Consider the following 15,588-nt stretch of genomic DNA (forward strand, 5'->3'; position numbering starts at 1 on the left):
CCATGAACTTTACAAGCTATATAACCACGGTAACCTACGGAAAAATCTATATCTGCTCATATAGATTTTAGTTGTAGACATTTGCAAATGTATGTGGAAGCCGCACTGCCTCACCAAGGCTCCTCTGTAAAGTGCGGTCCAACTCATTATTATTTATTTCAGGTACTTATATAGCGCCGTCAATTTACGCAGCGCTCTACACATATATATATTGAACATTCACATCGGTCCCTTACCCTCAAGGGGTGTACAATCTAAGGACCCTAACTCACATTCATACATGCACATATTAGGGCCAATTTAGACAGGATCCAGTTAACCTATCAGCATGTCTTTGGAGTGCGGGAGGAAACCGGAGCACCCGGAGGAAACCCACGCAGGCACAGGGAGAACATGCAAACTCCATGCAGGAGACGCCATGGTCGGGAATCGAACCCATGACCCATTTTTACTGCAAGGCAGATGTGCTATTCATACAAGAGTCTTCCTGTTGGAACATTCACAACAGAAATAAAAATGGAACCAAATGGAGCGATATAATCACGTTTCCGCCAACAATCCTGTCCTGCATCTTCTCCATCTTCATTGGCTGGCACAAGATGACATCACTTCTGCGCATGCACAGGAGCTATTCATTCTGACACACAGAGACTGGCCCGGAGCTGTAGGCTGAGCTGTGCATGTGCAGATCAGGTTACAGAGCTGGAGAAGACATCGAGCAGGTAGGTAGGGGTATTTAACTGCTTGCCATCCAGCCACCGTGGAAAAACGGCCACAAGGTGGCACCGCTGGGCAAAATCACGTTTAAAACGTGATATTGCAAAACAAGTAGGGGGCGCGCGAGAGGCACGCAACCGCCCTACCCGTTCTGCAATACAACAGCCAGTGGTTTGTTGCTTGTCTGGAAATTTAACCACCCACCTCTCTCACAACAGTGTTGTGTAAAGAACGGTGGGTTGACCACGCCCATGGGAAAACCACACTTTAGGCGAACAGGTCCTGCTGTCTATCCTCCGTAAAGGGGTACACCTTCTTCCCCGTTTTACAGTTGGGCGTGCACACACAGACGGGACAGCAGTAAAGAGCTTTGTAGTATTTTGAGGGGGAGTTTACTTAAAAAGGGAGAAGACAGAATCTGGAGCCACTGAGTATAGCAACCACTCAGCTCCTTGTGTCCATTTCAAACCTTCACTCAACAAGCTGAAGTGAGAAGTTGATTGCTTACGATGCACAACAACTTCGGATCCTGTCTGCACCCATTTTAAGTAAATTCCCCTCGAGGTAGCCCAAAGGAGGACTATCTACAAGCTCTCTTTAGCCCATTGCACAGTAAGTCCATGAACTTTACAAGCTATATAACCACGGTAACCTACGGAAAAATCTATATCTGCTCATATAGATTTTAGTTGTAGACATTTGCAAATGTATGTGGAAGCCGCACTGCCTCACCAAGGCTCCTCTGTAAAGTGCGGTCCAACTCATTATTATTTATTTCAGGTACTTATATAGCGCCGTCAATTTACGCAGCGCTCTACACATATATATATTGAACATTCACATCGGTCCCTTACCCTCAAGGGGTGTACAATCTAAGGACCCTAACTCACATTCATACATGCACATATTAGGGCCAATTTAGACAGGATCCAGTTAACCTATCAGCATGTCTTTGGAGTGCGGGAGGAAACCGGAGCACCCGGAGGAAACCCACGCAGGCACAGGGAGAACATGCAAACTCCATGCAGGAGACGCCATGGTCGGGAATCGAACCCATGACCCATTTTTACTGCAAGGCAGATGTGCTATTCATACAAGAGTCTTCCTGTTGGAACATTCACAACAGAAATAAAAATGGAACCAAATGGAGCGATATAATCACGTTTCCGCCAACAATCCTGTCCTGCATCTTCTCCATCTTCATTGGCTGGCACAAGATGACATCACTTCTGCGCATGCACAGGAGCTATTCATTCTGACACACAAAGACTGGCCCGGAGCTGTAGGCTAAGCTGTGCATGTGCAGATCAGGTTACAGAGCTGGAGAAGACATCGAGCAGGTAGGTAGGGGTATTTAACTGCTTGCCATCCAGCCACCGTGGAAAAACGGCCACAAGGTGGCACCGCTGGGCAAAATCACGTTTAAAACGTGATATTGCAAAACAAGTAGGGGGCGCGCGAGAGGCACGCAACCGCCCTACCCGTTCTGCAATACAACAGCCAGTGGTTTGTTGCTTGTCTGGAAATTTAACCACCCACCTCTCTCACAACAGTGTTGTGTAAAGAACGGTGGGTTGACCACGCCCATGGGAAAACCACACTTTAGGCGAACAGGTCCTGCTGTCTATCCTCCGTAAAGGGGTACACCTTCTTCCCCGTTTTACAGTCGAGCGTGCACACACAGACGGGACAGCAGTAAAGAGCTTTGTAGTATTTTGAGGGGGAGTTTACTTAAAAAGGGAGAAGACAGAATCTGGAGCCACTGAGTATAGCAACCACTCAGCTCCTTGTGTCCATTTCAAACCTTCACTCAACAAGCTGAAGTGAGAAGTTGATTGCTTACGATGCACAACAACTTCGGATCCTGTCTGCACCCATTTTAAGTAAATTCCCCTCGAGGTAGCCCAAAGGAGGACTATCTACAAGCTCTCTTTAGCCCATTGCACAGTAAGTCCATGAACTTTACAAGCTATATAACCACGGTAACCTACGGAAAAATCTATATCTGCTCATATAGATTTTAGTTGTAGACATTTGCAAATGTATGTGGAAGCCGCACTGCCTCACCAAGGCTCCTCTGTAAAGTGCGGTCCAACTCATTATTATTTATTTCAGGTACTTATATAGCGCCGTCAATTTACGCAGCGCTCTACACATATATATATTGAACATTCACATCGGTCCCTTACCCTCAAGGGGTGTACAATCTAAGGACCCTAACTCACATTCATACATGCACATATTAGGGCCAATTTAGACAGGATCCAGTTAACCTATCAGCATGTCTTTGGAGTGCGGGAGGAAACCGGAGCACCCGGAGGAAACCCACGCAGGCACAGGGAGAACATGCAAACTCCATGCAGGAGACGCCATGGTCGGGAATCGAACCCATGACCCATTTTTACTGCAAGGCAGATGTGCTATTCATACAAGAGTCTTCCTGTTGGAACATTCACAACAGAAATAAAAATGGAACCAAATGGAGCGATATAATCACGTTTCCGCCAACAATCCTGTCCTGCATCTTCTCCATCTTCATTGGCTGGCACAAGATGACATCACTTCTGCGCATGCACAGGAGCTATTCATTCTGACACACAGAGACTGGCCCGGAGCTGTAGGCTGAGCTGTGCATGTGCAGATCAGGTTACAGAGCTGGAGAAGACATCGAGCAGGTAGGTAGGGGTATTTAACTGCTTGCCATCCAGCCACCGTGGAAAAACGGCCACAAGGTGGCACCGCTGGGCAAAATCACGTTTAAAACGTGATATTGCAAAACAAGTAGGGGGCGCGCGAGAGGCACGCAACCGCCCTACCCGTTCTGCAATACAACAGCCAGTGGTTTGTTGCTTGTCTGGAAATTTAACCACCCACCTCTCTCACAACAGTGTTGTGTAAAGAACGGTGGGTTGACCACGCCCATGGGAAAACCACACTTTAGGCGAACAGGTCCTGCTGTCTATCCTCCGTAAAGGGGTACACCTTCTTCCCCGTTTTACAGTTGGGCGTGCACACGCAGACGGGACAGCAGTAAAGAGCTTTGTAGTATTTTGAGGGGGAGTTTACTTAAAAAGGGAGAAGACAGAATCTGGAGCCACTGAGTATAGCAACCACTCAGCTCCTTGTGTCCATTTCAAACCTTCACTCAACAAGCTGAAGTGAGAAGTTGATTGCTTACGATGCACAACAACTTCGGATCCTGTCTGCACCCATTTTAAGTAAATTCCCCTCGAGGTAGCCCAAAGGAGGACTATCTACAAGCTCTCTTTAGCCCATTGCACAGTAAGTCCATGAACTTTACAAGCTATTTAACCACGGTAACCTACGGAAAAATCTATATCTGCTCATATAGATTTTAGTTGTAGACATTTGCAAATGTATGTGGAAGCCGCACTGCCTCACCAAGGCTCCTCTGTAAAGTGCGGTCCAACTCATTATTATTTATTTCAGGTACTTATATAGCGCCGTCAATTTACGCAGCGCTTTACACATATATATATTGAACATTCACATCGGTCCCTTACCCTCAAGGGGTGTACAATCTAAGAATTTATTATTCTTCGTTATATGTAATGTAACGAAGAATAATAAAAGAATAGATATAAATAATCAGATATAAAGGTGGGTAAGTGAGCGCAAACAGATCAGATGAGCAGCTAACATACAGGGTAAACCTCAAAACCTTGGAATAAACTAATAAATGGGGTATGTAGCGCTGGAGAACAGATAACAAGCACAGGGACTGTAACAATATGAAATAATCATACAGAAGTTCATATAATGACTCATATATAACGGTCAGAAGCAAAAACGGAGATGATCCAATGCTGCTCCAGATCACATTCAGTGAGATAAAGGAAGATAGTGAGGTTGTGCGCTTACCACAAGTACACACAATATGAGCATTGTATGCAGTTCAACAGCAACCGGGCATCATGGTCTGGTCAATAGCCTGGGCACCCTCTGGTCACATCCGAACATCTAGGTCACAGGTACACCGCTAACCAAGCTCCCTCTGGCTTTCCAATCCAAAACGCCACCTTACATGAGCTCATTGAAAAACGAGCCGGGAGGCAAGAAAGCGCTTATAGTGAAGTACGTTTATTGAAAACACAAGATGTAAGCAGAACAACCAGAACTTACATCGACAAAATATACATCCAGGCCCAAATAAATAGGCTCCCTGGTGGTTAGTGGTTCATACAACATGCACTGCATACAGAACCAGGTCCAATAGATGAAACCCTGGTGGCTAGTGGTACCATGAGTATATAGTCATGTAATAATGGGTAATGCAGATATACTCATCCAGGTCTGGTGAGGCAGTTCCCTGGTGGCTAGTGGATCCTCAATAGCAAAGGCGTCAGTAGGGTGGATCCCCTAACATGTTTCGAGCTACAGCTCGTTTTCAAAGGGAATTTGCCTTTGAAAACGAGCTGTAGCTCGAAACATGTTAGGGGATCCACCCTACTGACGCCTTTGCTATTGAGGATCCACTAGCCACCAGGGAACTGCCTCACCAGACCTGGATGAGTATATCTGCATTACCCATTATTACATGACTATATACTCATGGTACCACTAGCCACCAGGGTTTCATCTATTGGACCTGGTTCTGTATGCAGTGCATGTTGTATGAACCACTAACCACCAGGGAGCCTATTTATTTGGGCCTGGATGTATATTTTGTCGATGTAAGTTCTGGTTGTTCTGCTTACATCTTGTGTTTTCAATAAACGTACTTCACTATAAGCGCTTTCTTGCCTCCCGGCTCGTTTTTCAATGAGCTCATGTAAGGTGGCGTTTTGGATTGGAAAGCCAGAGGGAGCTTGGTTAGCGGTGTACCTGTGACCTAGATGTTCGGATGTGACCAGAGGGTGCCCAGGCTATTGACCAGACCATGATGCCCGGTTGCTGTTGAACTGCATACAATGCTCATATTGTGTGTACTTGTGGTAAGCGCACAACCTCACTATCTTCCTTTATCTCACTGAATGTGATCTGGAGCAGCATTGGATCACCTCCGTTTTTGCTTCTGACCGTTATATATGAGTCATTATATGAACTTCTGTATGATTATTTCATATTGTTACAGTCCCTGTGCTTGTTATCTGTTCTCCAGCGCTACATACCCCATTTATTAGATATAAATAATCATCCCAATAGAAATAAACAATAATAATAGTACATCAAATATTAGCAGTAGATAGAATCGCTAATAACAGACAATAATAAAATCCCCCCAATCACAGATAGAAGAATAATAGGAGATAGAAGGGGATTTCTTACCTGCCTCCGCGCTCCTGGCTCTCCATCCTCCCCTCAGCCCGGCTCTCAGAGGACGGTCCCGTGTGGCGCTGTGTACGGACATCGGGGGGTCCATCCAGCGGTAGAAGTCCTCTTCTTGGCTAAGCTGGACATGTTGGGACTTGTCGTAGTTGTGGGCTCGCTCTTGTCATCGGAGAAGGGAGAGATGTGATTGGACGGAGAAGGGAGAGATGTGATTGGACGGCACACATGGCAAGAAAACTTTCCCTCGCCCCGCCCACTGAACAGAAATCCCGTCCATTGGTGGAGAGGGATCTGTTCTGAGGCAGAAATAGTCTTTCACTATGAAAAGTGGGTGTGCCTATTATGGGAGTCCGCCCCTGTCAGTGATTTCTCTGGGAGTTGCTTTTCTCGTTGTTCCAGGGAGAAAAGCAACTCCCAGAGAAATCACTGGGAGTTTTCTCCCAGTGACTCACGATTTCCAGTCACCGCTGGAAATCTATTTCCAGCGGTGACTCTGGAAATAGATTTACATGAATTGGTAGTGGCCAGGGGTGTGTCGCTCCTCCGGACTCCTCCCGCTCTCCATCCTACATCCTCCTCTGAGCTCAGCTTGGCTCTGACTGACACGCAGGTCCTGTGTGCGCAGGTGCCTCAGCTAGGACTCCGCCCCTTTTTCCTGGGCAGACGGTGGGCGTGGCTAAGCTGGACATGTTGGGACTTGTCCTGGTTGTGGGCTCGCTCTTGTCATCGGAGAAGGAAGAGATGTGATTGGATGGAGAAGGGAGAGATGTGATTGGACGGCACACATTGCAAGAAAACATTCCCTCGCCCTGCCCACTGATCAGAATTCCCGTCCATTGGTGGAGAGGGATCTTTTCTGAGGCAGAAATAGTCTTTCACTATGAAAAGTGGGTGTGCCTATTATGGGAATCCGCCCCTGTCAGTGATTTCTCTGGGAGTTGCTTTTCTCGTTGTTCCAGGGAGAAAAGCAACTCCCAGAGAAATCACTGGGAGTTTTCTCCCAGTGACTCACTATTTCCAGAGTCACCGCTGGAAATCTATTTCCAGCGGTGACTCTGGAAATAGATTTGCATGAATTGGTAGTGACCGGGGGTGTGTCGCTCCTCTGGACTCCTCCCGCTCTCCATCCTACATCCTCCTCTGAGCTCAGCCTGGCTCTGACTGACACGCAGGTCCTGTGTGCGCAGGTGCCTCAGCTAGGACTCCGCCCCTTTTTCCTGTGCAGACGGTGGGCGTGGCTTAGCCCTGTATACGGAAGTGCTGTGAGAGTGGGAGGTTACCAGACAGGGGACATGTACTTCTATCTCGGAGGACAGAGCCTCGGCCAGGGAGATGAGATCTGTCTTCATGGGGTAAGGAGAAGCTCGGTGGGTGGACTGCAAGTCTCAGCATGGACCGCAGGGGGACTGAGAGGCACAAGGGGGCCAGATTGACAGGGAGGCCGGTGTAGAGGTAATTTGTGTATCCCACAAATGGGGGCTGTTACATGCCAAATTCTCTGCAGGGACATCGGACAGTGTCAGTGATATGGGGGGAGAGGAATGTCAGTGACATGAAGGGGAGGACAGTGCCGGTGACATGGGGGAGCAGTGAAGTGACATGAAGGGGAGGACAGTGCCGGTGACATGGGGGAGCAGTGGCAGTGATATGGAGGTTGCAGTGTCAGTGTGGTGACATGGGGGGCGGTGTCAGTGACATGGGGATGACAGTGTGAGTGACACTGCCCCTCCATATCACTGACCCCCTCACATGTCACTGTCCTCCCCATGACACTGTCCTCATGTCAATACCCCCTCCCTATGTCACTTTCCTCCCCATTTCATGCCCCCCCCAATGTCACTGTCCCGCATGTCACGCCCCCCAATGTCACTGTCTACCCCATGTCAGGTCCCCCACATGCCACTAACCTCCCCATGTCAGCCCCCCCCATATCTCTCATCCCCCCATGTCACTCCCCCCTATGTCAGTGTTCTCTTCCATGTCACCGTCCTCTCCATGTCACTGCTTCCCCACGTCACTATCCTCCCATGTCACTGTCTCCCCCCACATTTCACAGTCCTCCCCATGTCACTGTGCACCCCCACATTTCACAGTCGTCCCCATGTCACTGTGCCCCCCCACATTTCACAGTCGTCCCCATGTCACTGCCCCCCCCCCCCATTTCACAGTCCTCCCCATGTCACTGTCCTCTCTCCGATCCATTATGCTCCCCAGTACGCAGCTTGGATCCATCTTACGGGAGCGTCGGCGGCTAGTGATCCGCGGAATCAGCTTCAGCAGTGCAGCCTGTAAGGGGTTAACTGTGGCAGCTCTGTGCTAAAGATGGCGATCGGCTTCTTCTGTCTAAAACCGGCACATGCGCAGTTGCTTCAGGGGAGACATTTCTTCATAGGATACACATCTTGCCGTTACACCGGGCTGCTTCTACAAGGACCTCCCTCCCCCCACAGTGGCGGGGTACAGGGAGGGGTAGTTAGTAGGATAGCAGGCACTCAGTGGTTGGTTACAGGGAGGGGTAGTTAGTAGGATAGCAGGCACTCAGTGGCGGGGTACAGGGAGGGGTAGTTAGTAGGATAGCAGGCATTCAGTGGCAGGGTGCAGGGACAGGTAGTAGGATAGCAGGCATTCAGTGGCGGGGTACAGGGAGGGGTAGTTAGTATGATAGCAGGCATTCAGTGGCAGGGTGCAGGGACAGGTAGTAGGATAGCAGGCACTCAGTGGCGGGGTACAGGGAGGGGTAGTTAGTAGGATAGCAGGCATTCAGTGGCGGGGTACAGGGAGGGGTAGTTAGTAGGATAGCAGGCACACAGTGGCGGGGTACAGGGAAGGGTAGTTAGTAGGATAGCAGGCACTCAGTGGTTGGTTACAGGGAGGGGTAGTTAGTAGGATAGCAGGCACTCAGTGGCGGGGTACAGGGAGGGGTAGTTAGTAGGATAGCAGGCATTCAGTGGCAGGGTGCAGGGACAGGTAGTAGGATAGCAGGCACTCAGTGGCGGGGTACAGGTAGGGGTAGTTAGTAGGATAGCAGGCATTCAGTGGCAGGGAGCAGGGACAGGTAGTAGGATAGCAGGCACTCAGTGGCGGGGTACAGGGAGGGGTAGTTAGTAGGATAGCAGGCATTCAGTGGCGGGGTACAGGGAGGGGTAGTTAGTAGGATAGCAGGCACACAGTGGCGGGGTACAGGGAAGGGTAGTTAGTAGGATAGCAGGCACACAGTGGCGGGGTACAGGGAAGGGTAGTTAGTAGGATAGCAGGCACTCAGTGGCGCTTTACAGGGAGGGGTAGTTAGTAGGATAGCAGGCACTCAGTGGCGCTTTACAGGGCGGAGTAGTTAGTAGGATAGCAGGCACTCAGTGGCGCTTTACAGGGAGGGGTAGTTAGTAGGATAGCAGGCACTCAGTGGAGGGGTACATGGAGGGGTAGTTAGTAGGATAGCAGGCATTCAGTGGAGGGGTACATGGAGGAGTAGTTAGTAGGATAGGATGTTAGGGTGCCCGGATGGAGAGGGGCTCTCCTACAGGCACAGGACCCTGTAAGATAATTTGGGACTTCTGTCCCCTGAGAGAGGCCCACCTGTACAGCAGGGAAGGAGCGGCCCAGCTAGAAGGTCTGGTAGCAGTCACTGGCAGCACAGGAGGGGACCAAGTGAAGAAGCCTGCACCCTGCCAGTAAGGGAAGAGGAGCCCTCTGGTGGGAAGCTCGATTTGTTCTCTTACCCGGGACTGTACACTCTGAAGTGGCAAGCATTGGATTCCCTGCCCAATGATGCACCCAGTACATGTGGATGAGGAGAGGAGTCCTCGGGGGCGGTACTACAGGGGACGCTGGGTAGCTCTCCAGAAGAGACATTTTGCTGTATAGACTTGTACATCATTGCTAAGGAATTTGCCTTCTGTTGCCGTTCCCCCCGGCCATCCTATACGCCCCTCACCCCATCCAAGTTCTGAACCCCCTAATAAAACTTCAAAACGAAGCTCAAGGACTGGTCACTGCCTCCTGATGCAAGTCTGAGTGGAAAATGTGTGTTGCTTGGCTGTGCAGGACTATAGGGGGACCCAAATCTATTGCAACTCCTAAGGGGGTAGTGCTACATTAGGTACAAGTCAGAATGTTGAAGCCCAATGTTGGGTATGAGCTGAAGAGAAGGACCTTTGTTCTATGTGTGGAAGCAGTGGTCTCTCTGCAATGGTCCAACACACAGGGCCCCTGCTGTGTCAGATACTGTATATGGCTCTGCAATCAGTGAAGCAATCAATGAGTGTCCTGCTGATTGGAGAGTACTGATTCTGACTCAGCAGGGGGTGTGTCACACCCCAGGAGAGAGACCACTGCTTCCACACACAGAGCAAAGGTCCTTTTATAGGACTGCTACTCCACTCAGGCTGTGGCAGCTTTGAAAGGAAATGGAACTGTAAGATTTTGCACACCTTTGTTTTCTATGAATGTACTTTCCATCTTTTTAAACTGAATGTTCAGAACAGTGTGTGCGTTTGGGGACCCGCAACCACATGTCATATAGGGCCACAGCAGCTGTGTCCATGCAGCCGTGTGTCCCAATAGACTAAAATGGGACGCTGGTATGGGGATGGATGCAACACCTGTGCACCCTCATGCCTGTAAAAGACGGGACATTGAGTCATTTGCCTAAACCCCGGTCACATCGGGTGCGATTTGCATGCCAGGCGACTTGCAAATCATAGGCCAAGTCACACCCTATTGTCCGCTACTAGAGCGGTCATATCGGTGCGGTTCTGACTTGGTCAGAGACGTACCGATTTCTACAGTACTACATGCACTACGTTTGGTGTGATTTACATCTGTGTCAGACGTCTTGCAAATCGCAATGAAATCAGCAGGTCACCCGACTTCACTGTAAGTCGCATAAATTCAAAATCTGCTTTTATGTGACCCGGGGGGGGGGGGAGGCCTCTTTCCACTAATGCGCTTTTTTTGTGATAAAACGCATCTGTCCAGCACAACAAAAGCACATGAAAATGATGCCCCTTTAACCACTTCAAGTCCGGACACTTTCACCCCCTTCCTGTCCAGGCCAATTCTCAGCTTTCAGTGCTATCACACTTTGAAATGACAGTTGCGCAGTCATGCAACACTGTACCCATATTAATTTTTTAGCATTTTTTTTTGAGACAGACAAAACTTTATTTTGCTGGTATTTATTCATCACTGGGATTTTTTTTTTTTGCAATGTAAATGAAAAAGTCCAAACATTTTGAAAAAAAGTGCTTTTCTTATAAGATTTTGCAGATAAATAATCTTTCTTCGTAAATCTTGGCCAAAATGTATTCATCTATCTTTTTAGTTAAAACAATTATCCAAATTAGTTTATAACCAAAAATTATATTTTTTGTAAATTTCTTTTTTATTTTTTTATATTTTTTATGGTTTTTTTTTTTTACATACTGTCACGCTAGCAGTACAGTGTCACCATAGTGACACAGTACTACTTGTGGGGGGGGTGTGATGATTTTTTTTTTTTTACACTGATTGCTTTTATAGCCATAAAGGCTATAAAAGCAATCATTTCTCCTTCTCTCTGGCTGCATTCTTGCAGACATTGAGAAATACTGTGAGAGCTGTGATTGGTCACAGCTTGTCACATGGTACAAGGCTGTTGTGAATAGCCCTGTACCATGTGATCTCTGTGATCATTCACAGATTTCACTAGTAGTAAGCAATGATGTCAGAAAGGGATATTTTGCTTACTACTATTCATGTGGTCACTGATTGGCCAATCAGTGATCACGACCTCACACTGAGGTCCCGCACAGCGATCGGTGTTCTGGATCGCCTTCCCAGGGAGCGCGCACAGGCTTAAATGGTGGGTGCCATTTATGAATGGCAACCCACCCCTGCACTGCCACCGTCCGGTCGTTTATATACATGGGCCTGACAGGAAGTGGTTACATCGTATGTAGCTGTTCACATTAGTGTGCTGCATTTGTGCTTCAGTTTGAAAAGTCCTGCACCTTCCATAGAATTCAGTGGTAACACAACAAAAAACATTGAAAATGCACTGCGTTTTTGGGGTCACATGTTCAGGCTTCATGGGTGCATTGCTGGGAGGCAGGAAATCCTGTTTTGTACAGTGGAGAGAGAGAAAGCCATGAGCCTGCGCAGGACCATGGAGCGCGGCACAGCTAGTCACCGTAACATTGAGCATGGGGAATATGAGTACTGAGCATGGGCACCCCGAGTGCTACAATACATTCTTTCATCATTCTATGTAATATTGTGCCTAGGTATGTCCCTTCCAAGTTTGCCAGTAGGCACATGTATATACCGTATTTGCCGGCGTATAAGACGACTTTTTACCCCTTGAAAATCTTCTCTGAAGTCGGGGGTCGTCTTATACGCCGGTATACGGCATACTGACACTTTTTAGGGGGGCGGCGCGGTGCTGCCCCCCCCCCCTTCCAACGGAAGGGACACTAAGTACAGGGGTGGACAGGGGCTGTCTCTTACCTGGCTCCGGTCCCACGACGATCCGGTCCAGGAAGCTCGGCTGCTCCCTCAGTTCGGCCACTGGATGTTCGGGTGGCTGCTCGGCTCCGCCTCCTCACCGGTGATTGGCCGCCAGAACTGTAGCTCAGGAAAGGCACACAGGCGGCCAATCGCCGGTGAGGGGGCGGAGCCGAGTGGCCCCACGAAAATCGAGTGCAGTAGCAGCAGGTAAGTGTTCAGTGTAGAGGTGCTGCTGCAACCACATATGCTGGCTGCAGCAGCACCATACTAGAACAGGGTCAGCAAGTGTAATTGGTGTCAGTGGGAGGAATAGTGCCCCATCATTGGTGTCATTGATACCAATGATGGGGCATTATTCCTCCCACTGACACCGACTGGGCACTATTCCTCCCCCCACTGACACCAATGATGGGGCACTATTCCTCCCACTGACACCAATGATGGGGCACTATTCCTCCCACTGACACCAACGATGGGGCACTATTACTCCCCCCCACTGACACCAACAACGGGGCACTATTCCTCCCACTGACACCAACGATGGGGCACTATTACTCCCCCACTGACACCAACAACGGGGCACTATTCCCCCCCCCCCACTGACACCAATGATGGGGCACTATTCCACCCCCCACTGACACCGATGGGATACCATTCCTCCCACTGACACCAATGTTGGGACACTATTCCTCCCACTGACACCAATGTTGGGGCACTATTCCTGCCACTGACACCAATGATGGGGCACTATTCCTGCCACTGACACTGATGATGGGGCACTATTCCCCCCACTGATACTGATGATGGGGCATTATTCCTGCCACTGATACCAATGATGCGGCACTATTCCTGCCACTGATACCAATGATGGGGCACTATTCCTGCCACTGATACCAATGATGGGGCACTATTCCTCCCACTGATACCAATGATGGGGCACTATTCCTGCCACTGATACCAATGATGGGGCACTATTCCTGCCACTGATACCAATGATGGGGCACTATTCCTGCCACTGATACCAATGATGGGGCACTATTCCTGCCACTGATACCAATGATGGGGCACCTATTTCCCCCACTGATACTAATGATGGGGCACTATTCCTGCCACTGACACCAATGATGGGGCACTATTCCTGCCACTGATACCAATGATGGGGCACCTATTCCCCCACTGATACCAATGATGGGGCACTATTCCTGCCACTGACACCAATGATGGGGCACTATTCCTCCCACTGTTTTGCATTGGAAGAGGGGTAGTCTTATACGGCAAGTATAGCCCAAACACTACATTTTAGCAGGAAAAGTAGGGGGTCGTCTTATACGCCCAGTCGTCTTATACGCCGGCAAATACGGTACTGATGCTTTTTTCAAGTGTCTCATTCTTGCATTTGCTTTTAATTTGCATTTGCACTGAACTTTCACCTCTGTACATCTTGCATTTGCTGTGCCAGTGTAGAGATCTGCTGCCCTCTAGCATCTGAATTTGTAAATACAGTGGGGAAAATAATGATTTGATCCCCTGCAGATTTTGAAAGTTTGCCCACTGACAAAGAAATGAAAGGTCTGTAATTTTTTTTATCGGAAGTGTATTTTAAATGACAGAGACAGAATATTAACCAAAAATCCAGGAAAAACATGATACAAATGATATAAATTGAGTCGCAGTTCTGTGAGCAAAATAAGTATTTGATCCGCAAACAAAACATACTTGGTGGAGAAACCCTTGTTGGCAAGCACAGAAGAGGTAAGATGTTTCTTGTAGTTGGTTCCCAGGTTTGCACACATCTCAGGGGGGATTTTGGTCCACGCTAATCTAATGATCTCTAAATCCTTCAGGTTTCTTGGCTGTCACTTGGCAACTGGAAGTTTCATCTCCGTCCATAAATTTTCCATAGGATTAAGGTCTGGAGACTGGCTAGGCTATTCCAGGACCTTAACTCCTTGGTGCCGGCACCTCCCGATCCTTTAAGGGTTTCAGAAGCCGGGAGGCAGGTGGGGTTTTTGGGTCATGTGACTGCCGTGATTTGCTGTCACATGATCGGGAAAGGTTCCGATCACAAGAGGAGATCGGGACCTTTCCGTGAGTATCGGACATGTGTGCTGGGGGCGCACGTACTCAGCACGTTTTTTTTAATTGCACGCAAATGTGCAGCCACATATATAAATCCTGTATAATAATAATAATCACGTATATATATACATGATTTTGCCGCTGTATATGTACTGTCAAAATGTCAAACTGAACTTCTCTGTGCAATGGTTTTGCACAGAGCAGTCTCAAGCCTCTTCTGGAGTCCCCCACCGATGAGGTGCAGAGTCTATGGAACCACCTTGTGTTCTCCAGGGCTCTTTTAGGTGGAGATGGGTTGCGCTACAGACAATGTTTTCCAAGTTGGGCTTCTCTAAATCTCTATGGTGCTAAACAAACACATAGTAATGGATTGAAGATTCAAAAAACATTGGTCCTAGGAAGACTAAAGGAATAAATGTTGATTTTGATGTAAACTGTTTTGCAAGTTTTGCTGTTCCTACTCCTTTCCTCCCTACTCTGCCACTAATGCAAAGCTGTTTTATTTTGGAAGGGGAAGGGGGAGTGGGTACTTGGTTTTGACAAGTTCTCACTCTCACTTCTGCTGCCATTGCCTGGGTGATCCCAGAGGAAATTTGTCCCGCTCCTCACCTCCTGCAGTCTCCTGGGACAGTTCAAAGTTCCTAGGAAGCTGCAGGACCACTCACAGATCACAGTGCAGCTCATGCATTCGTGGTGGGGAGCCAGCTGTGAAGCCACAAGGAGTCACAGCAGGCTTAAAACAGTCTTTAGTCAGATCCCATGTAAGGTGCTCCGATCCCATGTAAGGTGCCCTGGTCCCATGTAAGGTGCTTCGATCCCATGTAAGGTGGCATCGTGATTGACCTTGGATCTACTTCAGGGGGACATATTTTTGTTTTTAATAAAGGATTTGTCAAACAATGTCTACTGTCATTTTTTACACTGCACTTTTTTTTGTGAATAAGCAGCGGTACCTTGTACCCCATACTCATTTACATAGAGGGGGTCCGGGATCTGGGGGGCCCCTTGTCCCCACAA

The 15,588-nt window shown here is 48.5% G+C and overlaps 1 long non-coding RNA gene across 1 annotated transcript in view; it reads right to left on the bottom strand.

Annotated features, from left to right (window-relative positions):
• Positions 1-6,865, bottom strand: part of LOC149445773 (uncharacterized) — a 105,353-nt gene extending 98,488 nt beyond the window's left edge. Inside the window, exon 1 of the long non-coding RNA XR_016306350.1 lies at positions 6,007-6,865. This is a non-coding gene — a long non-coding RNA (uncharacterized LOC149445773). The remainder of the gene's footprint in view (positions 1-6,006) is intronic.
• Between the last annotated feature and the right edge of the window lie 8,723 nt (positions 6,866-15,588).

This window comes from Staurois parvus, unplaced genomic scaffold (assembly GCF_062004578.1).
Source record: "Staurois parvus isolate SC_StPar_1 unplaced genomic scaffold, SC_StPar_1.0 ptg000711l, whole genome shotgun sequence".
NCBI lineage: Eukaryota > Metazoa > Chordata > Amphibia > Anura > Ranidae > Staurois > Staurois parvus.